Source organism: Bos grunniens, chromosome 12 (assembly GCF_055505025.1).
Source record: "Bos grunniens cultivar Pamir isolate PY7600 chromosome 12, Bosgru_T2T1.0, whole genome shotgun sequence".
Classification (NCBI taxonomy): Eukaryota; Metazoa; Chordata; class Mammalia; order Artiodactyla; family Bovidae; genus Bos; species Bos grunniens.
In genome coordinates, this window is record NC_141176.1 from 89,253,485 (window position 1) to 89,278,821 (window position 25,337).

At 42.0% G+C, this 25,337-nt stretch overlaps 1 protein-coding gene across 2 annotated transcripts in view; it reads right to left on the bottom strand.

Annotated features, from left to right (window-relative positions):
• NALF1 (NALCN channel auxiliary factor 1) overlaps positions 1 to 25,337 on the bottom strand; it is a 606,268-nt gene that overhangs the window by 107,098 nt on the left and 473,833 nt on the right. The gene's annotated exons all lie outside the window — the stretch shown is intronic.

Consider the following 25,337-nt stretch of genomic DNA (forward strand, 5'->3'; position numbering starts at 1 on the left):
CCAGACACTTGATGTGGCGGTTCATGGATCGCCGCAAACTCTCCAGCAGCTAAATGGACACTTTCAATGAGAATTCCCTGCCCTCATCTTAAAATCAACTTGAAAGAAACTAAATGTATGACATTTCCTTTCAGACTTGACCTTTGTTCAGTACCCCTTTTGTGTATCAAAAGAGACAATGTGAAAGAATTCACGTTGGTTTTCATGGGTGTTCTCAGATTTATGCAGCTTCATGGGCTGGCGGGTGGGGGAGGGTGCGGGGAGTGGGGGTAGGTAGGGTAGGTAGGGGCCTTCCCTGGTGGCTCATTTAGTAAAGAATCTGCCTGCAATGCAGCAGACCCGGGTTCGATCACTGGGTTGGAAAGATACCCTGGAGAAGAGTATGGCTGCCCACTCCAGTATTTTTACCTGGAGAATTGCATGGACAGAGAAACCTGGTGGGCTATAGTCCGTTGGGTCGCAAAGAGTCAGATGCAACTCAGTGACTAACACTTTCACTCTTAACCAGTAATTATTTAACTACAACCTCCACACTACAATCTAGGATAACTAAAACAAAACAGGTAAAATTTAAAGAAAAGTATTAAAATATTAACTTTAGAATTAAAAAATAATAAAAAGGCCACAGAAATTCTTCCAGTTAATAAAAGAAAAGAAGCAAAGGCTAACAAAAGAGTTGAATAGGGCATAAAATAATTTGAATTTCTGGAAGGAAAAGTGTTTAGAAAGCATGCAAAACCCAATAGCTTAAGTTAATAGAATTACTTCTCCACATTGACTCTTTAGTTACAGAGAATGAAGCCAAGGGACCAAATCAGAATTAAATTGTTAATCATGCAGGATCTGGAATGGATTAAAAAAAAATCAGTACTACAAAGCAAACCTTGAGACAATCAGGAATTATTTCTACAAGCCTTCCACTATTAATAAATACTTGTTTAATGTTGCAAGAATCACACTTCCTTCAAGTAAAGAACAATGACTTAATGAGCAATCACTAAGTTCCGTATCCTGGGCACTTCACTGGTGATGTGGCTGGCTTACTTGGGCCTGCTTTATTGATTACAAGTTTTCATCTTTTAATTGTAACACATGGTTAGGTGGTACGATCTCTGGATGTGAGATCTGGATATGAATCTTTATGAATTTTTATTGAACAGATTTTCTTAACAGGTACTATTATGTCTTTAAGAATATTATTTATCAATATTTTCCAACTATATTCACGTTGATGTATGGCAGAAATGAACACAATATTGCAATCATCCTCCAATTAAAAATAAAATAAAGTTTAAAGAAAAGAACTATAAAAAATTTTCACGTGAGTTTATAGATAAGGATGTCTAAATCTTGGAGAAATTTACAATACTACTGCACACTGAATTCTAAAAAGCAAAAGTTACAGTGGATGAAACAAATCTAGAGGACATTTATTTAGAAGGATGGCAAATGTTTTTATTTTTGTTGGTAATGTATTCATTTTACTTTTCCCATCAATATTAAGCATTCTAATTATGGGTCTTTAAATTTGAAAAGTGGAGTTTCCGAGATAAATTAATGAGTTGAAGGGAACAGTCTGGCTAAAAGAACAGAACAAGCAATTTTATTTTTCTGAATATCGAGACAAAAATATGAGAACATTGCAAGTGACGGATACTGAGTATTAATCATTTTCCCTGTAGTCTGTGCAATTTTCCCTGCTAGAAGACTATGTCAGACTCCACTGGAAACATTAAATCTGCTTTGTGAGTTGAAGAAAAAGCTATGCTTAGCTAGTTTGTTCCAAGTGTCTCAATGCTGATTTCAGAAATTATGAGTGAGATGACTTTCTGAGGACCAGGACGTTCGCCAACTTTCTCTCTGGAAAAGGAGTCCACAACCCTTTCAGACACTCTAAAGGCTGAGAAGCTTGTTCTCATCTGGACCTGAACTCTGTTTCTAGCAATTTCTGTAGGTTGTTCCTAGTCCTGAGTCTAGAAATACATGGAATCCATCCACGACTTCATTAACACGCCATTTCAGCTATTTCTATAGACCTTTTTTTTTTTTTTTTAACCGGTTAACACTTTTTTGATTTGACTTCTACCATTCTCACTGTTTAAAATGTGACTTCTCAAACTTCAAAAATGTAGATATTTCTGATCCGTGCCTGTGTGCATGCTCCGCTGTGTCCGACTCTTTGTGACCCCAGGGACTGCAGCCCAGCAGGCTCTGCTGTCCACGGAATTTTCCAGGTAAGAACACTGGGGTGGGTTGCCATGCCCTTCTCCACCAGTATCTCCTGTGTCTCCTGCGTTGGCAGGCAGATTCTTTACCACTGAGCCACCTGGGAAGTCCCACATATTTCTGATGTATTCAGTCAATTCAGGCTGAGTGAGATTTTTATGTCCTTTCCTCTATGATTGGAGGCTATGCTTTATTACTATTATTTTTCAGTAGCCACATCAGCCACTGTATTGGGTGGATGTGTTTGTCATTGTGGTTCAGTCGGACTCTTTTGACCCCATGGACAGCAGCACGCCAGGCTCCTCTGTCCTCCACTGTCTTCCGGAGTTTGCTCAGATTCATGTCCATTGAGTCAGTGATGCTATCTAACCATCTCATCCTCTGCCGCCCCCTTCTCCTTTTGCCTTCAATCTTTCCCAGCATCAGGGTCTTTTCCAATGAGTCAGTTCTTTGCAAGTATACTGAATATAGAGTTTTTATTAAAACAGATCTCCTTGTCTTGTGTATGTGAAGATTTATTTTTTTTTTTAACATTAGCGAGTCTCTATATTTACCTCCGGATAAACCTCCCTCTGTGTAAGCCTAGTATGTAGAACCTCCCTGCCCTCAGCTTGGTATTTCCCCTTAAACAATATTCTCCAGAACAAAACAAAACCTACCTACATGTAGGAACTGGGGTATGTATATGGTATCTAAAAGACTGTCATAAGACGTCTTGTTGCATGCCTCATGGGAGACAATGAAAACTTCCTAGGGCGTAAGATAATCTATGACATCAGACTGGATAAACTAATTTTGGATTCTTGTGATGACTTTTGATATCTCACAGACCAATCATTCAATACAAGAAATCAACTATGGATCATTATCATGGTACCTGTTTTCCTTTTTTCTGCCACTGAGAATTTTGGAGAGATATTTTACCTCTAATTTTGTGGCAGCCCCACCTCACCTCTTGTTTCTGGAGAAACCCCAAGGCTGGTTTTACCATCACTGACTGTACTCGCTAACAGTAAGCACAGTTAATTTCCAACTAACATCTCAGTGAGCTGTCTCTCTGTTTCAGGGTTCCATCAACACATCAGAGGAGCACTGACAAGCAAAGACCTGGAGAGAGGGGACAGCTCAACTGTGGTTCCCTACTTTCCAAACTTGCTGCTGCAGGATTAAGATTATCTTCCAACAAAGCTGCAGATGTCCCTGTACTGCACAACTTCTGATTAGTTTTACAACAGCTGTACCCTAGAATACTGTATTTGTAAATCCCCAGTGTCTCCTGGGCAGACTTAGAAGCTCCGCTCTGATGCTAGAACACTTAGACAATTTTGCTGCATTTAGGGCTTTCATCTTCAGATCATCACTTAAAATTTTTGTGATGGTTCATCTGTATTGCTTCCACATTTTCAACCTGATAAAGGAAATTCATGTATCAGGCCCGTGAAATGGAGACCACCCCAGTGGACCAGCTCAGGAATCTACTCGTAGGTCAGCCTGCACTCACTGGAAGGTCCTCACTGTCAAAGAGACCAATCACGATCCTACAGATCAGCGTTAGCTAGCTCACCTGACCCTAGAAAATAGGACCTGATGCCTTACAGGGAGACGCACGACCTCCCTGTGCCATTTCCAAGGTGCTCTGCTGAGGCTCTGTACAGTCCCTCTTGCTTAAACTCACTCCTACACAGGAAGACTCCACCGTATTCCCCAATACAAGGACTGCATCCCCTTGAATGAATGGCATCAAACTTGTTTTTCTGTCATTTGGGCTTCGCTGGTGGTTCAGACAGTAAAGAATTGGCCCACCGTGAGGGAGACCCAGGTCCAATCCCTGGGTCAGGAAGATGCTCTGGAGAAGGGAATGGCAACCCACTCCAATATTCTTGCCTGGAGAATCCCATGGACAGAGGAGCCTGGGGGGGCTACATCCACGGGGCCGCCAAGAGTCGGACATGACTGAGTGACTAACACACATTTCTGTTGTTCTTTATTTTTTTTTGGAGGGAAGGTGGTTGGAGAGGGGTCACTTTATACTCAGCTCGAGTTATTTTCTGACTTTTGCCCCTTCCAATTTTTTCTCTACTTTGTCTTTGGAGGGAGCATTTTAAAATTTAATTGTTAATTTCTCTGCTGACAATCTATCAGTGGCTTCTAATGACTCGTTTTTCTCTGACATCAGATTTTAGGAGATGAGGTTCTGCTGTTCCTCACTGCCCAGGAGCCTGTTACAGCGCTTGCACTGCAAGTGGCCTGCACTAAATACTTGCTGAGTAAAATAAATGCACGATCACTGAATCATGAAACATACCACCATGTTTTTCCCTGGTCATCCTTAGTTTCTTCCTTAATTTTTTGTTTTAAATTTGAGCTTATCAAAGAGACTGTTAGGACATATCTGCCCTTTATATCCTATACGGATTTTGTCACCAGTAGGAGAGACAAAACTAATTCATAGCAGATTCACTTTTATGATTGTCCCAACACGTTGACAAATATTTTCCAAGACTGCCTATTATTTTTCTAACTCATCAGTTGAGTCGCTCAGTCGTGTCAGACTCTTTGCAACCCCATGAATCGCAGCACGCCAGGCCTCCCTGTCCATCACCAACTCCCGGAGTTCACTCAGACTCACGTCCATCGAGTCAGTGATGCCATCCAGCCATCTCATCCTCTGTCGTCCCCTTCTCCTCCTGCCCCCAATCCCTCCCAGCATCAGGGTCTTTTCCAATGAGTCAACTCTTCGCATGAGATGGCCAAAGTACTGGAGTTTCAGCTTCAGCATCATTCCCTCCAAAGAAATCCGAGGGCCGATCTCCTTCAGAATGGACTGGTTGGATCTCCTTGCAGTCCAAGGGACTCTCAAGAGTCTTCTCTGACACCACAGTCCAAAAGCATCAATTCTTCGGTACTCAGCTTTCTTCACAGTCCAACTCTCACATCCATACATGACCACTGGAAAAACCATAGCCTTGACTAGACGGACCTTTGTTGGCAAAGTAATATCTCTGCTTTTTAATATGTTATCTAGGTTGGTCATAACTTTCCTTCCAAGGAGTAAGCATCTTTTAATTTCATGGCTGCAATCACCATCTGCAGTGATTAACTCATAGTATCTTATATTTTTCATCAAAGATTTATTAAAAAATATCTTGTCATTTTAAAGCATTTTGGTTTTTTTTTATCCATAAATAGCTTTTTAAACCTCATTTTAACTTTTCCTTCCTCTAGGATTAATATGTTTACCTAAACTCAGCAGGAACTATTTCAAATTTGCATTTCTGAGGTCTCTTTAAAATGCTTGACCTTGTATTTAACATTCTAGTTAACAGATTAAAGTAATACATTTTAAAAAATCCTGTTTTAAACAGTCTTCAGGGCCCTGTCTGCATATTCAGAGACAAATTTCTTTAAGGAAGTCTCTAAATTCCAAGAAAGTATCCTTATTCTAGATGATACTGTTGCATAAAGTTATAATCACTGGTTGATCCAAGCATTCCATTTCATCACCATGCATATACATTAACTCATGGTATATTGTGTGTGAATCTGGGGCATGCGTGTTTGTATGTGCAGTAGATGAACATGTAGTTTCTTGAAACAGGGGCTGGATTTTCAAGAAATATTTCCCATTTTTCAGTAGTTTATATCACTTCTAAAGAAATAATTATTTATTGCAGAAAAGGTATGGATACAGGACAGTTATGCCAAAAAATCTACTATCAAATAACTCAAGGTATATTATTTAATGCCATGTACACTGTATCTCCACTAGGATAGTAACAAAACCTGGACAAGTCGATTTGTTCACCTTAACCATCGTAAATGATTTTGTCTGTTGCCACAAAAAGGATTTGTTGAAGCAATGAAATCAGTTGTAAAGATGACTACTAAAAATCCCTCCATCCTGCCAAAGATAATCTGGTCTATCAAATACTATCTTGAAATTGCCAGTGGCTTCTTTGAAAATATGGACATGCACTGTTAACATAGGAATTATTTGTCATGGTCTAAATTTTTCATGCACTTAACAAGTACTATATAATTTGAAAAACATAGTGTGTATCATTATAATATACAATGGCATAATATGATACCATATAATAAAATAATCCAAATACTTTAATGCAACGTAATGGCCTAATAATATAATGCATAATAACGAGTTAAGTTTTCCAAGAATTTATGTTTCCAGTTTTTTTCACATTTGTTTCCTAATTAATCTTCCAGAAAATTCTGTGAGACATATTTTATAGTCCTGATTTGACCAGGAAAAAGAAATTCATGGAAAATAACAACTTGTACAAAACCTGTCAGTTTCAGAGCTGAGAGCAAAACACAGGTGGGAAGTCAATTTCTTTCCTCTGACTTCTAATATCACCTTCTACAGTAGCTGCTAGTTTTTTAAGAAAACAAATCTATTTCTCATCAAATCATTTCACTAGCATCAAACCAGCAGAAAAAAGGAATATTCAAACGTTCAAACAATATTTTTAAAAAATTTGTGGTAGTGGAAATAATTTTGAAGGCTGAGAAGCTAGGAAGCGGGAATCAGGAAGCTGGAGTTTGAGTCTTCTCTAAGTCATCTAACATCTGGGAAAATTAGCATCGGTCCTTTCTTGACAAGCACACCTGAAGCAAAGTTTTGGGTGGGTTAGCCCAGCTTACGCACCAAAAACACTTTCTCCGATTCTCCTTCAGATAACCAGATGGGCCAGGCACAGCTGATCTGATCAAACATTTCAGGTCTCTGAGAATATTCCTAACAAAAGGCATTGAAACTTGAAGCTTTCTTGAACTATACTTATTTCAAGAGAAATCATTTTATGAAATAAATGCAATATGAATGAGATCACCATGGCTGAACTATCCCATAATGGGTAATATTCTAATAGGCTGTCATTCACATACTTAATACATTCTTTCCTATTATCAAGCTTTTGGTATAATTACCTCTTAATCAAATGTCACTGAGTGTCCTAGATATGGTAATATATCATTCAGGGTGATGAAACATGATGATAGCTGTACTTTTAAAACTTTACCTGACTTGGACCACCAGACTGCATAGGCTTCTCAGGGTGGGTGATGGATTCACTTGCTCTTCTCTTTACATATTTGGGGTTGCAATACCAGCGTTCCAAAGGCTAGTTAATTCTTCTTAAGTACTTGATAATTAGCCTCAACAACCATCAGAGATTCAGGGCTCTGTGGTTAACTTTGGGCTTCTCTCGTGGCTCAGTGGTAAACTATCCACCTGCCAATGCAGAAGACATGGGGGAGGTTCGATTCCTGGGTCAGGAAGACCCCCTGGAGAAGGAAATGGCAACCCACTCCAGTATTCTTGCCTGGGGAATCCCATGGACAGAGGCGCCTGGCGGGCTACAGTCCATGGGGTCACAAAAGGGTCAGACACGACTGAAGCGACTACATAACAATGGTTAACTTTATGTGACTTGGGACTGTACCGGCCAGTGGATACACACTTTTGTTTCGGTCACTTCTTCCTGAGAGTGTGGTACCATCTACCCAACTCCAGGTCATTCTTCACATCTTAGTCCAAAGTGACTTTTCTCTCCCTCTCCTCTCTCTCTCTCTCACACACACACAGACACACACACACACACATTTTGTTCAGCTCTCACTGCAGTATTCTCTATTCTCTCCCAGCAATGTATAATTTTCCTCCCTAAACTTGTCACAGTTCGAGCCCAGGACCTAGCATGTTTTAGGTGCTTAAAGCAAACTTTTTCTGACATTCGTTCAGATTTTTTGAATAACTGTCTAATTGATCTCAACTTCAGCTCGAGTCCAGCTGGATATCACAAACCCTCACCTCAAGCATTTTCCTCTGTCAGTCAGCTCTTGCAGGGCTTTTGGGAGGGATGGTTCTGACACGCTGTTTGGTTTCTCTGCTGCCTCTCTCGCTTCTACAGGTGCATGGGGGTTTGGAAGAACAAAATGTATTTCTAAAGGAACAGCATAATGCCTCATAAATCTTTTTACCCGTGTTCTGGGAAAACAACTTTCTAATCTCATTTTTAAAGGGAGAAATTGAGGGATAAACTTGGAATCCACAGCCTAAGCCTCTCCCATTCACGTAGGAAATAAATGAAAAGCTCTGATGTTTTCAGGGCTCATCCACACTGCTTGTCTAAATCATCAGAAATTTACCTCTTTTGCCGACTCTCAAGCAAATAGAATTCCAGTGCCAACCAAGAGGTGTTTCAGGGACAACAGGCCAACAGTCTACAGCAAATATTGTTAACTAGGTTTTTTATTAGAAATGTAAAATTAGAGATGTTTCATCTGTATGATAATATAAGAGGTAAGCTTTTATAAATGAAGAGAGGGGTCTCAACAAAGCCAAATTACGATCATCTTAAGCTATGAAATATTCAAGACCATAAAAACAGACTGCATTTCTATAAAATATTGTTTGAAACATAATGCTTGTTAGGAACGGATAATATGTCTTGAGGAATTTAGGAAAGCACAATATAAGGATGAAATCTTAGTAGATGTTAAAGTTTGCTTTGATAAAACAGTTTACATTTTTGATGCAACAAAGTCCAAAGCATTTTTCTTGAAATCCATGCAGCAATTTAATAGCCAAATGGAGTAGAAAAAAGCATTTTAGCAAATGCAATCTGATGTCAAGTATTCTGGAAACATCATGTCCTGACCTACCTAAGTGTTTTCTAACAAGCCTAATTTTTGACTATCTAAATTTTCTAAATTTTCGACTATCTCAAGAAAATCTGGCTTGAGTCTTTAATTTACTTTTTGAAAGAAACTGTCCCCACAGGTTTTATGCCTAACTTCATCTTTAAAAATGGCAGCCCATTTCTCCCCCCTCACCTTTATTTCAGGTTTATTATGAACTGAATGTCTCCCCCAAATTCATATGTTGAAACCCCCTTGTGATGGCATTAGGAGGTGGGGGCTTTGGGAGGCGATCAGGTTTAGATGAGGTCATGAGGGGGTGGTCCTCATAAATGGGATTAGCACCCTTGTAACAGGACACGTCAGAGAGCTTGCTTCTTTTCTTCTTTTTCTCTCTTCCACGTGAGGGTGAAGCAAGAAGGTGGCCCCCTGTAAACCACCAGAACCTGCGTCAGCACAATGATCTTGGATGTGAAGCCTCTAGAGCTGCGGGAAACAAACATCTATTGCTCAAACCCATTCTGTCTGTGGTATTCTGTTATAGCAGCCCAGACCAATGAAGACAAGGTCCTAGGATTTGGAGAAGGGAAGTTTGGGGAATGAAAACACGTGCTTTTCACTTGGGAGACACCTTTGGTTCTGGAGACTCAAGGAGAAGCTCGGTGAGGAAGCTCTGCCAGCACCGGGCTTCTGTAGAACCATGCTCCCGTTGAGCTGTTCTTCCGTCTGCCTGTGAAGGGAAGACGCAGTATTTGCATTCTGGGAATCTGGCCCCTATGAGAGGAGTAGTTTGTATTTAAAACCCAAATGAGAAATCCTAAAATAAAAGGTGCCGCACATTCTCGGATTTCAGCACATCCAGCTTCTACTCACATCTCTCCACGGTCTTTCTCGTCCAGACTTACAGCGTGAGGCTTGTTCACAGATGCACGTCCAGGGCCATCTTTCAAGTTGCGAGGCTGTGTCACCATGGTTACACAGGGATACTGGGGTAAATGCGCTTCGAGCAATAATTGTTTTATATTTGTGTGCAAACAGCTGAAATGCACCTTTCAATTGCAAACGCAATCCGTCTAAATTCAAGCCTTGTCATGAAGAACGTCACAGAACGCTCCAAACAAGAAGAAAAAGGAAGGTTTGTGCCAACAAAATTCTTTCAAATACATGAAAACCTTTCTATCAGCCTAGCCGCTTGTGTCACATCCTTTTCTACTTCAGCATCTCTCCTCTCTACTTACATAGTGAATCTTTTCAATGGCTGACTGTAACCTGAATCACCAAGATGGCCCAGAACTTACAAAAATATGTTATAATTGCAACGATATAGAATAAGATGAAAAATTAACTATAGAAGAAAACAAGAGATTAATAGTTTTAAATATTCACTTTTTCTAAAGTGTTTGAAGCTGGTTTACAAAAAAATAGTAATATAATAGTAATCTGGAAACTTTATTATTTTTTTTTAAAGCTTATATATTATCTACAAAGATATAGGAAATAATTTCTTGTTTCAATCTACCTTCAACCTCTTTTTTTTTCTTTTTTCCATTTAGCTATTTTCAAGGTCTATCTATGTTGTAATCTGTGTTAGAATTTGCTTCCTTTTTATTTTATTTTTTATGTTAATAAACTTCTGTTTGATTTTGTCCTGCTATTCTGTCATTTCTTACAGAGATCCTCAGCTAAGAACTCAGAAGGGTAAAGGGAAATAAGCCTCTATGTCATCCTAAATCAGCTTCAATAATTGCCATAGTGAGCAGTCTTTTTTTTTTTTTTTTTGGGATGAAATGTCCTATAGCTATCAATTAGGTCTAACTGGTCTATTGTATCGTTTAAAGTTTGTGTTTCCTTGTTAATTTTCTGTTTAGTTGATCTATCCATAGGTGTGAGTGGGGTATTAAAGTCTCCCACTATTATTGTGTTATTGTTAATTTCTCCTTTCATACTTGTTAGCATTTGTCTTACATACTGCGGTGCTCCCATGTTGGGTGCATATATATTTATAATTGTTGTATCTTCTTCTTGGATTGATCCTTTGATCATTATGTAGTGACCTTCTTTGTCTCTTGGAAACTTTAGTTTTATGATATTGAACACAAATATCTATATATTGATTTCATTTTTATTAGTGTTTAGAGGAATTTCAAACCTAACCTTTCCCAACAGTGTAATAACAATATAGAACAATTGTTCCATCATTCGTGAATTCTAAGAAATGATTTGTTCATAAATAATAATAATGATATAAGATATAAAGACAAAGTTCTTGGGGCAAGATGAATGCTTACCGTGTACATATGATCACACCTTCACCCCAGATGATACGTGACAAAGGAAACCAGTCTCAACACTTTATTTTAAACTGAAGAAACTGAGTCCCAGAAAGAATCAAGCAATTGATAGAAGTTTGTATAGTGAACTAGTAGCAAAGTGAGCCCTAAAACTTTTCCTGATGGTTGTTGCAGGCTCTTCCCCAAAACTAAGCATAATAGAACAGTAACTTTTAGATAATTATTCATGAAGCAATTTTTATATAACAGATACAATTTTCTTTCAACTAATACTTAGAGGAAATTACTATGTATATTTAGAAGATTCAGAAGGGGTCAGACACTTAGAAAAGAATATCAAAACGTTTATAAATGCTTTCATAAGACATTTCAATTTTATATGTCCTAGAATACTAACTCTTAGGGATGAAGAACAATGCATGGTTGCAAGGACATCAAGATAGTCCCTGAAAGAATGAGAGTAAAAATCACAACGTACCCTACTTCTGTTGTCTGTTTCAAAAGAGAATTACTTGCAAAATATTTCCTTCCCAAAGCAAATTGTCAGTAAATTTAAATTTCAATAAAAGAAGAATTCTTAAATGTGGATATGAATACTCAGTTCCTGGAAGTGGACCTTTGCAAATAGTTCCTTTCTGTATATAAAACAATCTGCTTTTGAATATACAGATGCTTTTAAAGTGGAAATAAATAGCTGATTTTCAGAAATACTCATTTGTTGGTTTTATAACAAGTCTGGAATGATCCCTCCCTTCCTTGTACAAATTGCCCAGTTTGCAGAAGGGACAGTCACACCTCCATTGAGCCATAATGCCATTTGGCATTCAGATAGGGAATTTAAACATGGAAAATTAAATCAAAACTGTTGAAACAGTGAAAGAAATTTTTACAGAGGCGTGGCAGGAGGGGAAAAATACAGCTGGAGGGTCTTTCTTTCACCTGCTGTGACAGATGGCCGTCCTCAGAGCTGCACAGAGAAGTAAAGCCCTTTCCTCTCCAGAGGCCAGGGCCAGATTCCCAGAATGCAAATACGGCATCTTCCCTTCACGGTCAGACTGAAGAACAGATAAGTGGGAGCCTGGCTCTACGGAACTGTGGTGCTGAAACTGAACTCCTATCAGTATTCCAAAACGATTCTAAAACAACGGAAGGTTAAGACAATTCTACGTCCGATAAACAACTTGAATAGTGAAAAAAATCAGATGCTCCTTATTGATGGTGCTAAGTTGCTTCAGTCGTGTCCGGCTCTTTGCAGCCCTATGGACCGTAGCCCACCTGTCTCCCCACCAGGCTTCTCTGTCCATGGGATTCTTCAGGCAAGAACACTGGAGTGAGTAGCCATTCTCCAGGGGATCTTCCCAACCCAGGGATTGAACCCAGGTCTCCCACCCTCCAGGCTGATTTTTTACCATCTGAGCCACCTGGGAAGTATTTGTGGCAATTATGTTCTACTCTGATGCTGTGGATACTGAGGTGGTGTATACTAACCATAGCTCCTAGAGGGGAGCACGGGATTGCGTTCCTGTGAGCTTCTGGTCACGATATCTTTATCAACCAACCAACATACAACCTGGTTTTATGTGTGTTTCTGTTTAAAGACGCCACATTTAATACCTAATGTTAAACGTGGCGTCTTTAAACAGAAACACACATAAAACCAGGTTGTATGTTGGTTGGTTGATAAAGATATCGTGACCAGAAGCTTGTGCTTGTGCCTGAATGAAGCCCCTCTAACAGATGACCTTCTCTTTAAGTCCTATCCCAGCCTTCCTACACAAGATGCCCCCTTCAGCACCAGGCTTGGGGGCCATTTTAAACAGGGAAATCACCAGTTCAAAAAGTATTTAAAAAATGCAAAAGACGTGGCATGAAACAGACCATGGAAAGAGTACATGCTTGTGGTATCACAGCTGAAACAAGAGGGCAGAGTTACCACCTGAGCTGGGAACGTGCCCCTTGGGTCACAAACTTGCTCTGTGAGTCCCTTAGAGACCAGGAAAGCACCCAGGTATTCGTTTTGGGGGGGTTAGAAATAAATCTTATCAAGTAGGTGAATTTGCAAATATAAGATCAGCAGACAATGAACATGGTTAAATCTGTACCTTACATCCTTGTGACTTACTTTATAACTGGAAGCTTATGTGCAGCAAGTTATTGTAATAACTTCCCCTGGTGACAGATGGTAACCGGCCATATCACAGTGACCATTTCAAAATGTGTACCAATACTGAATCACTGTGATGTACCCCTGAAACTAATATGGTATTTTATGTCGATTATACTTTGGTTTAAAAAGAAAAAAAAGATTGGCAGAACCTGAGAAAGCCCATGAAACAAATACCTGAGATATTGTGGAAGATTTTCATGCAAGGCTTGCAGATATACAGTGGGCTAAAATGCAGAGCAAGTGAAGATGAAAATGGAAATGACCATTGCTCCTGCCTTATTTTCCCAAGAGGACAGGGGATGCTTCCAGTCTGGAGAAGGGGCTGCTTCTGCTGGTTGATTCGGGTTGTATTTTTTCCTTGCTACTCAAGAACTTACTGTGATTTGCAAGTTTCAGAATTTCCCACGGATGAATAATTCAGAGAAAAGGATGTATCTTTATTTTTGTGTGTTTATTTCCTTCCGAGTTTCCTTCAAATAAAGGGAATGTATTCTGTTCGTTCATATCACTGTTTCATTCATGGAGCTATGTTTAGAGGGTAAGAAATGCCTCAGCAAATTTTAAAACCCACATTGGAAAGGAAACTAAATATTAATGAAATATTCTTGTTGTATTTAAATGAAAGTGATGGCAGATCAAACTCAAGGGAATCCAACTTCACCAATACTTTATTTCACATAGCAGTAATATTCTGAGATTTGCATAGTGGGATAGCAATATTATCTGGGGAGGTCTTCCCAAAATAGAAACCCATGAATATGTGATTTTGGTGAACCTGGTCATCTGATTTTATCTCTGTTGAGAGCATGTGGCCCATAGAACCAAGAATGAATGCTCAGCACCTCAGCTCCATCCTCACCCCTCTGTATGCCCCCTACAGAACCACCCAAGTCCCTAAAACGTCCCTTTTCAGCACCCTTGATTTGCACATTCTTCTAGAATCTCCATCACCCTCTTCGTAAAAGACCACAGGAGTTGACTAGAGGTAAGGTTGTGTTTTTAACCTTAGTGGAAGCAGGGAAACACACTGCAGTTAAAATTTTGCAATTCTTACTAGAAATGGAGCCTTTGTTTACCTTTAGGGCTGTGTATGTATTTTTTTTTTTTTAATTTTTGGTGTGGCTCTTTACACAGATTGAAAGCAATTTGAGGGGAAAACAGTGAAGCCTCCTGAACACAGGACTTGGGAACAAATCCCCTGATTTGTTTACTGAGCCCCTGTTGGGCCTATCAGTTCTCCGGTGTTTGGCTTTGCTGGGTGAAATGAAAGGCTCCTAGGCTCAGGCAGGGTTTGCGACGGAGGCTTAGCTCACTGCTTGTTATTCGTGGTGATGCTATGGGGTTTTGGTTTGGAGATTTTGAGAGTTGTTGTTAAAGATGAGGAGATGCGAAAACATAAAGGGCTCACTTGCCCAGAGTCTTTATAAATCTCCTCCATGGCATAGTTGGGATGAGGCCTGGAAGTCGGAGAGAAGCCTGCTTCCCCCAAGCCTGCCCCCAAGCCAGCATCCACAATCACACAGAAAGAAAAGAGAGACTGCTCTGCTCTGCTAACGAGAGAGAGTAAGAGGGGGCCAAGACAATCCCAACCTAAATCTCCTGGAAATGAAAACCTGGGGCCCTGGCTATCAGAGGACATTTCCATTCCTTAAGATTTTTGTATTCAGTGATACCTGACAACTTCAACTGGGCACTGTCACTAAAACAGCGGCTCCTGAAGCTCCTGTATTACACGCAGCACAAATAAAACTGATCAAGTGTTTCAGAGCTATAAGCTGTTTTCACGAGTCTTCAGAAAGTGCTGGAGGAGGCACGTTTAAGACTCTCCTATTAAATCTCACAGAGCAATGGCCTTTCCCTATCTTTCATGTACAACTGAACGTCTCCTTTTAATTTTCCACTGCTTTAAAAGTCATTTAGAAATCCCAACTGCAAGGCATGTTTGTGACTTCTTCGTGACTATCTCAAAATCTGTAGCCGCTTGGAAATATTATTTATTACATTTCTTTTAACCTCAAGCAAGTTATACTCATCTTTTCATTTATTCTATTGAAGTTATAGTTAACTTACTATGTTGTGCTAATTTCTACTGTACAAGCAGCAAAGAGCTATCTATATATGTGCTTTTTCACATTCTTTTCCATTATGGTTTATCACAGGTTACTGGATATAGCTCCCTGTGATACAGTAGGACCTTGTGGTTTTTCCATCCTGTACATGTAGATTGCATCTGCTAATTGCAAACGCCCAGTCCGTCCCCTTGCCCCATACCCCTTCCCCTTGGCAAGCACAAGTCTTGTTGTCTACATCCGTGAGTCTATTTCATAGATAAGTTCATTTTAGATAAGTTCATTTTAGATTCTTCAAGTTGCACTCTTTTTTTTTCTTCTCACCAACTATAATATACTTGTTTCTACTTAATTCATAAAGATATACTTACAAAGTTTAACAAGTCCCTGTTTTCAGTTTTATAAACTGCACATCTTCAAATGTTAACTATCTTTTTTTTTTCAGTTTTAGAAAATGCATCTCCAGTCAGCTAATGTGGCAGAAAACTGTGGAAGGTAATAGAAAGGTTGGCAGGGGGGATGGATTTTTCTTATAGTCTTCCTCTTTCTTACACACTTAGTATCTTATTAGTATTTACAATCTAATAAACCCATGGATTGGGAAATTGCATTACAGATCCTTCACAGCATAAATATTAAAATAGTTGAACTCTTATATATAAATATATATATATATATGTGTGTGTATATATATATATTTAATTTTCTGGCTGCCAGTAGTACAACAGCCACTGACGTTGTAAAGTCATTTGTTAAAATCACACAGAGAAGAACACAACCTGCTTCCTAAGGCAGCGTCAGGAAGTCAAATGCGGGCAACTCATTACATGCTATCAACCGACCGAGTCTCACTTGTTAATGCCCTGGAACTCAAAACCATGAGTAGAGCTCAGTTATCAGTAGTACTATTTTCCTTATTATGAAAGTTCCCTAAAGATAATCTACTATAAAACAGATCTGCATTTCCCCCCAACAGTCTAATTCAAGCAAGACTCTTCTGAACGGAAAAGCTAATTTTAGTTGTGTAACTGAGCTTGAGTTGGAGTATCCCCAAGCCCTTTTCAAGCTTCCCTGGTGGCTCAGACGGTAAAGAATCTGCCTGCAATGTAGGAGACCTGACTTCGCTCCTTGAGTCACGAAGATTCCCCTGGAGAAGGAAATGGCAACCCACTCCAGTATTCTTGCCTGGAGTATCCCATGGACAGAGGAGCCTGGTGGGCTACAGTCCATGGGGTCATAAAGAGTCGGACACGACTGAGGGAGTGACACTTCTACGAGCCCTTTTCTTTCCCCTTACTCTGTTTGACGGTGACAAGAGAATCAACTTAGAAAAGTAAGAACTCTTTCAGGAGCGGCTGTTACTAATCAATATTAATACATTCATACGTAATGATCAATTAGGGAAACCAATGCCATTCTTTTCTATACCAAATAGCAGGCCATCCTGGAAATGAAATAAAGCATCTCCTTTTGTTAACTATGAAAACACGTCAGAAGAAAAGGCCAGGGATGAGTATGGCCGCTCTCATGACGTAGCCCGCCCTTTGGAAAATGAGGTATCTGAACGGTCAGAAGCTTGTTGTGTTAGGTCAGAAAGCCTAGGGCTGGTCCTTTAAAATGCTGGGTATGGGGGTCCCTCTCTTAGACCACAGTGAGATATGGAAATTCACAATTCTATTATTTCTTTAAACTTGATGATAGGGTGATTACTTTGCCACGGAATAAAATGTGCTGTGGTCACTGTTTGAAGACTGGAGCCCAGGCCTGAGCCTGCACTGCCTTCCACCACACGCTCGTCCTGTGTGATTGATTTCCTGCACAGCTGAAGGCTCGAGGGGGCTGAGCGGCACTGGGACTCCCCAGTGAAGGGCTGGAGCTTGACATCCTGCGATGCGTTTGCTGAGCAAGGTCAGAGCTGGTGAAGGAGCAGATGGGGCACCTTTGCCTTTGCATTCCGCCTGCGACTCCATCCCTCAGTGTTCAAGTCCTTTCTCTCCCTCGATCCTGCAGAAGCTTTCAGTCTATCGTTACAGTCATTTGCTCTGTGAAAAAGTCAAGGTCTCAGAGCTGAAAAAGGAGCACGAAGAATCAAGAAAAGCATCTGGGGATTCGAGACGGTTGATGCATCTCAGCACAGCACAAAGACTTTGGGGTCGGAGGCACCGGACGGCCATCCTGACCCCACCATTTCATGGCTTGATTGTGACTGAGTTGCTTAATTTTTCTACGTCCCAACTGTTTCATGTGTGCAATGAATAATAAGAAGAAATAAAAATAATCCCTTAGCAGATGGGTGAGAAATTTAAAAACATACCTACCTACAACCCTGTCACACACGTCTTAACAACTTAAAAAAATTGTTGTTGTTGTTTAGTCAAAACTAAACAATTTGCAACCCCATGGACTGTAGACTGCCAGGCCTCGCTGTCAATGGGATTCTCCAGGCAAGAATACTGGAGTGGGCTGCCATGACCTTCTCCAGGGCATCTTCCTGACTCAGGGATGGAACCCATGCCTCCTGCAGCATCTCATGCACTGTGGCAGATTCTTTACTGCTGAGTCTAGGACAATCCAACATTCAACACTGATTAAAATCTAAAATGGATCGAGTGCCATATTTCATCTATTATAAAGATGCACATACTTTCATATTTTAGGATCTCTGAGGTGGGATGTTCCTTAGGCATAACACCTTAAATTCTATGACATACAATATAATCTTTGTCTACTTAACATAACAATGCATAGTCTTTGCTAAAGTTGACCTCTCACTGTTTGCTAAGAATTGAACTCTTTCAGTTCAGTGGATTATTGGACTGGATTATGGATTATTTCGCCTATTTCCTCCAGCAACTCCTATGGGGTAGAATCCCTTTATGCAAGAGGCTAAATCTGATTGATGTGGTTGGTACTTAGGGAGGAGCTGGCACAGGAGAATGTGGACCAGTCCGAGGAGTGAGGCAGAGCTGGGTTGCCAGTCAGTGACTCTGTAACCATAAGAAAGCATTGAGCAGATCGGCATTCCCCACCAGTGATATCACACAAACGTGCCTACAGTAAAGTCGCCATGCCTAGTGGTGAAGACGTGACGTCTGGAGCTGGCCTGTTGGCCTTTGGTTACTGCCTTTGTTACGTAAGACATACGTGACGTTGCCCGTTGCCCTCTCCTCTCTGAGTCTTGGTTTTCCCTTCAGTAAAATGGAGCTATAAATCAAATAACACGTCATGGGGATGTTGTCAGAATGAGGTAAGTTAGTATTTGCAAAGCTCCTCGAAAAGTGCTTATCACCTGCTAAGCCCTAGTTAAGATCAGTTACTATTTTCACTATCTACTACAGCTGTGATGTTTAACGGAGAGCTTGTGTAGAAATGTCTGCGGCTGCGCACCATTGGGCCTATTGATCCCGCGTCTTTCACGGAGATGTGCATGTGAAACAGCCTAACAGAGAACCATCGTGAAATAATTCACAGGTTTTTCCACACTAGTCTTTGATCTGATTATTTTTGCTGATCTTTTGTTGACTTAGAGATGTATGTCCTGGGTTTGCTTAAAATGTAGCAAATTCTAACCAGGTACTCAGAGGGGAGGCAAAGATGCCGGGTGGTCCAATAATCCTATTTACCTCCACGGACAGTGCTTCTCAAAGGAAATGAGTGCACAAGCCACCTGCAGGGTATGTTAAAATAGAGGCTCCTGCCCCCCACCCCCGCCATTCTGGTTCTAAGGTTTGAACTGGGGCCCTGGGAATCTGCATTTTTAACAAATCCCAGGTGACACAGACACTGCTGGTCCATGGACCCATTCTTTAAGAAACACTAGCCCAGGGCTCCTCAAAGTTGCTGTGTAAATATCACGCCCAGAAGAAACAGAAGAGTCTGTGATTTCCAGGGTAATGACATGTGGTGTGTGCTAAGTCACTTCAGTTGTGACCCCGTGTGTCCAACTCTGTGACCCCATGGACTGTAACCAGCCAGACTCCTCTGTCCATGGGGTTCCTCAGGCAGGAATACTGGAGTGGGTTGCCATGACCTCCTCCAGGGCATCTTCCTCATGCAGGGATCAAACTTTGACTCTTAGGTCTTCTGCATTAGCAGTCGGGTTCTTCACCACTAGCACCACCTAAGTGCAGGCAATGACGTGTGTGTGCGTGTGTGAAAGTCGCTCAGTCATGTCTGACTCTGTGCGACCCCATGGACTGTAGCCTGCCAGGCTCCTCTGTCCATGGAATTCTCCAGGCCAGAATACTGGAGTGGGTAGCTGTCCCCCTCTCCAGGGCATCTTCCCAGTCAAGGGATCAAACCCAGGTCTCCCACATTGCAGGCAGATTCTTTACCATCTGAGCCACCAGGGAAGCTCAAGTCATAAATTTGGAGGAGCTAGAGTGTTGAGTGGAATTGCAGAAACTGTATAAATTCTTCCCTCAAAATGAGAAATTTCGTCCTTTACTTCCCAGTAATGGTGGAACACTTCTCAGCTAAGATAAAAACCAATTGTAAAGAATAAGCCATTCTCTTTCTCCTTCACCACTAACTCAATTTGTGCTCCAGTCAGAATATACTGTGCTTTTATGAAAAGACCCTGATGATGGGAAAGATTGAGGGCAGGCAGAGAAGGGGACGACAGAGGATGAGACGATTGGATGGCATCACTGACTCAATGGACATGAGTTTGGGTGGACTCGGGGAGTTGGTGATGGACAGGGAGGCCTGGTGTGCTGCAGTTCATGGGGTCGCAAAGAGTCAGACAGGACTGAGCCACTGAACTGATCCTGTACAAGCAATACAACCAGCTGTTCTGTGGATCTGGCTCATTGTTTCTTGTGTGTGTGCGTCTGTGCCCACACATGTATCAGCGTATAACATTTTCTGTGTTCCCCTACAATTTTTTGCCATAATTAAGAAAAACGCTTTCCTTTCCGATTCACGCAGCTAAGCCAACACTGAAGCACAATTCCCAATGGACCACGTGATCACTGCTGAGAAGTGCGCCCCGTCCCCCTCCTTCAAAGATGCCAGGCGTCCTCAGAGATCCTGTCCTCCCAGACGGCCATCCCCACCCGTGTGCTCTCCCCTCCACGGGAGCATCTTGTCCCGTGTGCTCCTTAAGTGCCTCCTTCTTTTCTTTCCTTTTTGCTGAAGGTATAAACCAGAGCATGGATGGGAGAGAGACTGGGCGAGCAGACAGACACAGTGGCCTCCATGACCGAGGCTGCAGACAGGCTCAGACTGGATCAGAGGCCGCCTCTGTGTCAACCCGGAGAATTCGGGGCAGGTCTGCAGGTGCGGGGGCCCACTCTGCCCCGTGCACCCCGGGGCCCCTTTCCACATCCCCAGCGGCCACTCGAGTCCACAGTGGTCCGTTTTCAGCGTCAGCCTCTTTATGCTTTCTTTTTATTTCGGATTCGTTTTCTCCTGAGTTTCACTCCAGCAGCACCTGCGATGTGAAGCAGTCTCCGCCTCATGACAGACTGGCGGGGTGGCTGCGGGGCCATCACACTGCGTGACGGAGACACGGGGCTCAGTCTGGGCCCCGGGGAAGGAGCTCTCTGACAGGCTGGGATCTCCATGATTTATAGAAGGAAAGCGAGCTGCAGGAACTCAGGAAAAGTCTGTTATTGTCCCATCTTTCCTTCTCCTAGTGTCTCCTCTCCCTGAGTGTCCACACATCCTTCTTCCTGCCAATGTGCAGGGTAACGGCAAGATTTCTAACAGACCCTGGGGCTGCGGACAAGGAGGCCTGGACCACCTCACTGTCCAGCACAGGAGATGTCTTTCCATCTGACAAACACACCTCCCGAGAGCTGCTGTTGTACAAACTCTGAAACATTAGCAGCGGGTCTCCTAGGTAGACAACGTGTGTCACTCTTGGGTGCAGCTGAGAACACACCACGCAATGGAGGGGGGATGAGCTCAGGTAGCGCGTGCAAGTTGACCTAAACACACTGAGTGCGTGCGTCTGTGTGGGCGTGTGTATATACACTGTGTATGTGTGTGTGTTAGTCACTCAGTCGTGTCCAACTCTTTGTGACCCCCTGGACTGTAGCCCACCAGTCTCCTCTGTCGGTGGGATTCTCTAGGCAAGAGTCCTGGAGTGGATTGCCATTTCTTTCTCCAGTGGATCTTCCCACCCAGAGATTGCACCTGGGTCTCCCACATTGCAGGCAGACTCTTAGCCAACTGAGCCACCAGGGAAGCCTATGTGTGAGTATATAGATATATACAGAGAGAGGGGGAAGCCAGCGCTTCAATGTCTGTAATAAACGTGAGCACTATAATCCTCACCACAGTCCATGGGTACTATGGTGTCCTCCATTTTGCAAATATACACATATATTTGCATACACATATATGTGACACAGAGTCAAAGACACTCAGAGGGAAGACACATAGCAATGGAGGTGGAGACTGGAGGGGTGCGGCCAGCGAGTGCCAGGGGTCGCAGGCAAGCGCCGGAAACTGGGACAAAGGCAGGTGTGGAATGCCTTCTCCCTCTGAGCCCCCGAGAAGGGATGGGCACAGAGACCTCAGGCCTGCAGCACTGTGAGAGAGATTTCTGGGGCTTTAAGGCTCAGTGTAGGGGCTTCCCTGGTAGCTCAGCTGGTAAAGAATCTGCCTGCAATGTGGGAGACCTGGGTTTGATCCCTGGGTTGGGAAGATCCGCTGAAGAAGAGATAGGCTACCCACTCCAGTATTCTTGGGCTTCCCTGGCAGCTCAGCTGGTAAAGAATCCGCCTGCAATGTGGGAGACCTGGGTTTGATCCCTGGGTTGGGAAGATCCCCTCGCAGGAGGGTATGGCAACCCACTCCAGTGTTCTTGCCTGGAGAATCCCCATGGACAGAGGAGCCTGGAGGGCTACAGTCCATGGGGTCACAAAGAGCCAGGCATGACTGATCGACTAAGCAGAGCACAAGCCTCAGTGTGGCCCTTTGTCTTGGCAGCGCTAGGATTCATGAGGGAGTTAGGAAACACATTTTGAGTTATGATACAAGGTGTAAAAAACCATCTGTGTAATTATTACAAGCCCATGACAGGCTCTGTTTATCCAGCTACGACAGTCTACTTTAGAACTCCATCACCTCTCCTTCAGGGGCCGGCTCTCTTGCCAAGTCAAGTCCTGACGAGCAGTCAATGCCCATTTGCCCTTGTTTCCGGACCCTTGTAGTGCCGCAGAGTGCAAATAGAAAAAAGTCTGTGTTTGAGGCAAATGAAATGAAAAAGACTTTCTGATTACTAACCATACCTCTGTCTGGGACTGCAAATATTGTCCTTACGCTAATAACAGCGTCTAAACTTCAACTTCAACAGTGTCCTCTGAGCATGTCACCACAAGGAGAGTTAATTGCTGGTTGTCCGTGAAATGTTCCGGGCTTTTTAGAATGCACGGGCTCTATGACGCAAATGCGGTGGGGGCTACACCCCCAAACCAGCAGTTGCTCTTCTCCAGGTGGGGTTTGGTCTTGTCTGTTACTCCTCATAGCAGAAGGGAAGGAAGTCTCCCCACCCCTGCTGATTCTAGGAAGTCCTGAATACCACTGACGTGCTTCCTACACACCTATTTCAGAATATTCCCGTGGTTCGACTGGCTACATTTAATTACCTAGAAACATTCCTCAGTCGTTTGTACACTGGGCTAGCTTTGAATGCTGTTTATTTTACTTCTGTGGAAAACATAAAAGAGCTTCTTGATATTCAATTGGCTGACTGCTATGCCAGGGACACTTTTAGAAGAAAGAACAATACTACTTGTGTAGTTCATGGATCAAATAATTTAATTCATCCAAGTCATGAGCAATCAGGATTTTTAAAGAAGCATTTCATTGGCATTAAAAGGGTGAGTTTACTCAGAAGCAAATTTAACACTTGAGCAGATTTCAATAAATGTGTCAAATCATTTAGGGGAAATTTAAAATGCATATAATAAACATTCTTTTCTTAATCACTAATGAGAAGTGTGCATTTATTTCATTTGACGACAAGTCATATTTTCAAAGGAAGCAGGCATTCAATATTTTGATGATACGAGGCAGGGATGTGTATGGGATGGTATTTTTAGACCATTTAAAAATATAAGGATGAAAATCGATAAACTTAGCTACAATAAACCCTTCGTATTTCTCTCATTTCCATTTCCTTCTTACTAAGCCTCTGTTTTGTTTCAGACACTAGCTCTTCCTTTGTAAGAGGCAGAGAGCAAAGATGCTCTGACCCAGACACCATCTGTTCTTTAAGAATGCTTTTGCTAAAAAGGAAAAAAAAATACATTGTGGGGAAGGGGAAAAAAAGGTATCGTATGATAAACCACAATGGGAAAGAATATTTTTTAAAAAGAATGTACATATACATATAACTGAATCACTTTCCTGTACAGCAGAAATTAACCCAACATTGTAAATCAACTATACTTTAATTAAAAATAAAAATCTAAAAATTTTTTTTAATAAATTTTTTTTTAAATAATGTATCTGCTGTTCCTTGCCAAACGAGATGGCAAGTTGAGTAGTGTAAGCGGCCACTGGAATACCGCCCGCGGAACGTGGTGGTGGACACTGGGCACATATCTGTGACTCCTGACTGTGAAGGAGGAGTCCTGGGGTGTTCCCTTTAGCCTGATTCTTACACCGATATTTTCTAGTCTATGTATTTGCAAAAGAGAGAAATGGCTTCCTTCTTCATCTCTCCCTCCTCCCGCTAGCTAGTTTTCTCTGCTGAGCTACTCAGAAACTTACTGAACGGGTTCTGCCTGCTTCACTTGTGGCCTCCGGCCCCCGTGGCCGCGCTCCGGCCCATCAGTAGGGGCCCCGGAGGTCCTCTGTCAGATCAGACTGTCCTCAATGTCCTTGCACGGCCCACAGGAGAGTAACTGTTCTGTGCAAGACAAGCCCGAGAGAGGAGATAAGAAAACGGAGCAGTCTCATCTAATTGCTTCGTCTTGCCTGATGCCCACAAGCCGACCCTCTGACTTCTAGAGAAGAGAGGTCAGCGTGTGCTGCCCTGTTATGTTCTCTGCTTTGGGATAACACAGAGAGTTGTAACATCAAGACAAATCCATTTACTAAAATTCAAATACATCTTCATAAAGCTAAAAGAGAAAAGACACATCATCTATGACTTCCTATGAAAAAATAGAGCTTTATATACAAAAACTACTGATTTGCTTAGGAAAACCCATGATGGGCATATTGTTAGTGGTTCACAGAAAAGCAATACTATTTTTAAAAGTTAGGAGAACAGTCCCTTACTAACCTGTGTATTAATCATCTTTTCATTCACACAGAAAAAGGGACCATAACTCATGAAGCTGTTGTTGTTCATCGCTATGTCGTGTCCGAGTCTCCGAGTCTCTGCGACCCCATGGACAGCAGCACACCAGGCCTCCCTGTCCTTCACCATCTCTGGAGTTTGCTCAGATTCATGTCCACTGAGTCAACGATACCATCCAACCATTTCACCCTCTGTGACCCCCTTCTCCTTCTGCCTTCAATCTCTCCCAGCATCAGGGTCTCTTCTAGTGAGCTGGCTCTGCATCAGGTGGCCAAAGTATTGAAGCCTCAGTTTCAACATCAGTCCTTCCAAAGAATATTCAGGGTTGATTTGCTTTAGGATTGACTTGTTTGGTCTTCTTGCTCCAGAGACAGTGGTTCACACTGAGGTGGCAGGTCTCGAGGAAAACAGTGCTTCTATGACTAGGTTTACAGCCTCAAACCCATCATAGGTCATCTTAGAGGACAGAGAGTACTCATGCACAAAAAAGAGAGTTTTTGAAGCAGAAGCAAACAAATAGTTTCTAAAAAGCCAAAAACAAAGGGAGAGGGATAAATTAGGCTACATGATTTTCTAAGCAAGGCTATGAGAGGGAATCAGTCTCCAACTTCAGTTTGAGAAATATTGGTCTTGGCAATCAGTAATTTTGGCAAAATGATGGT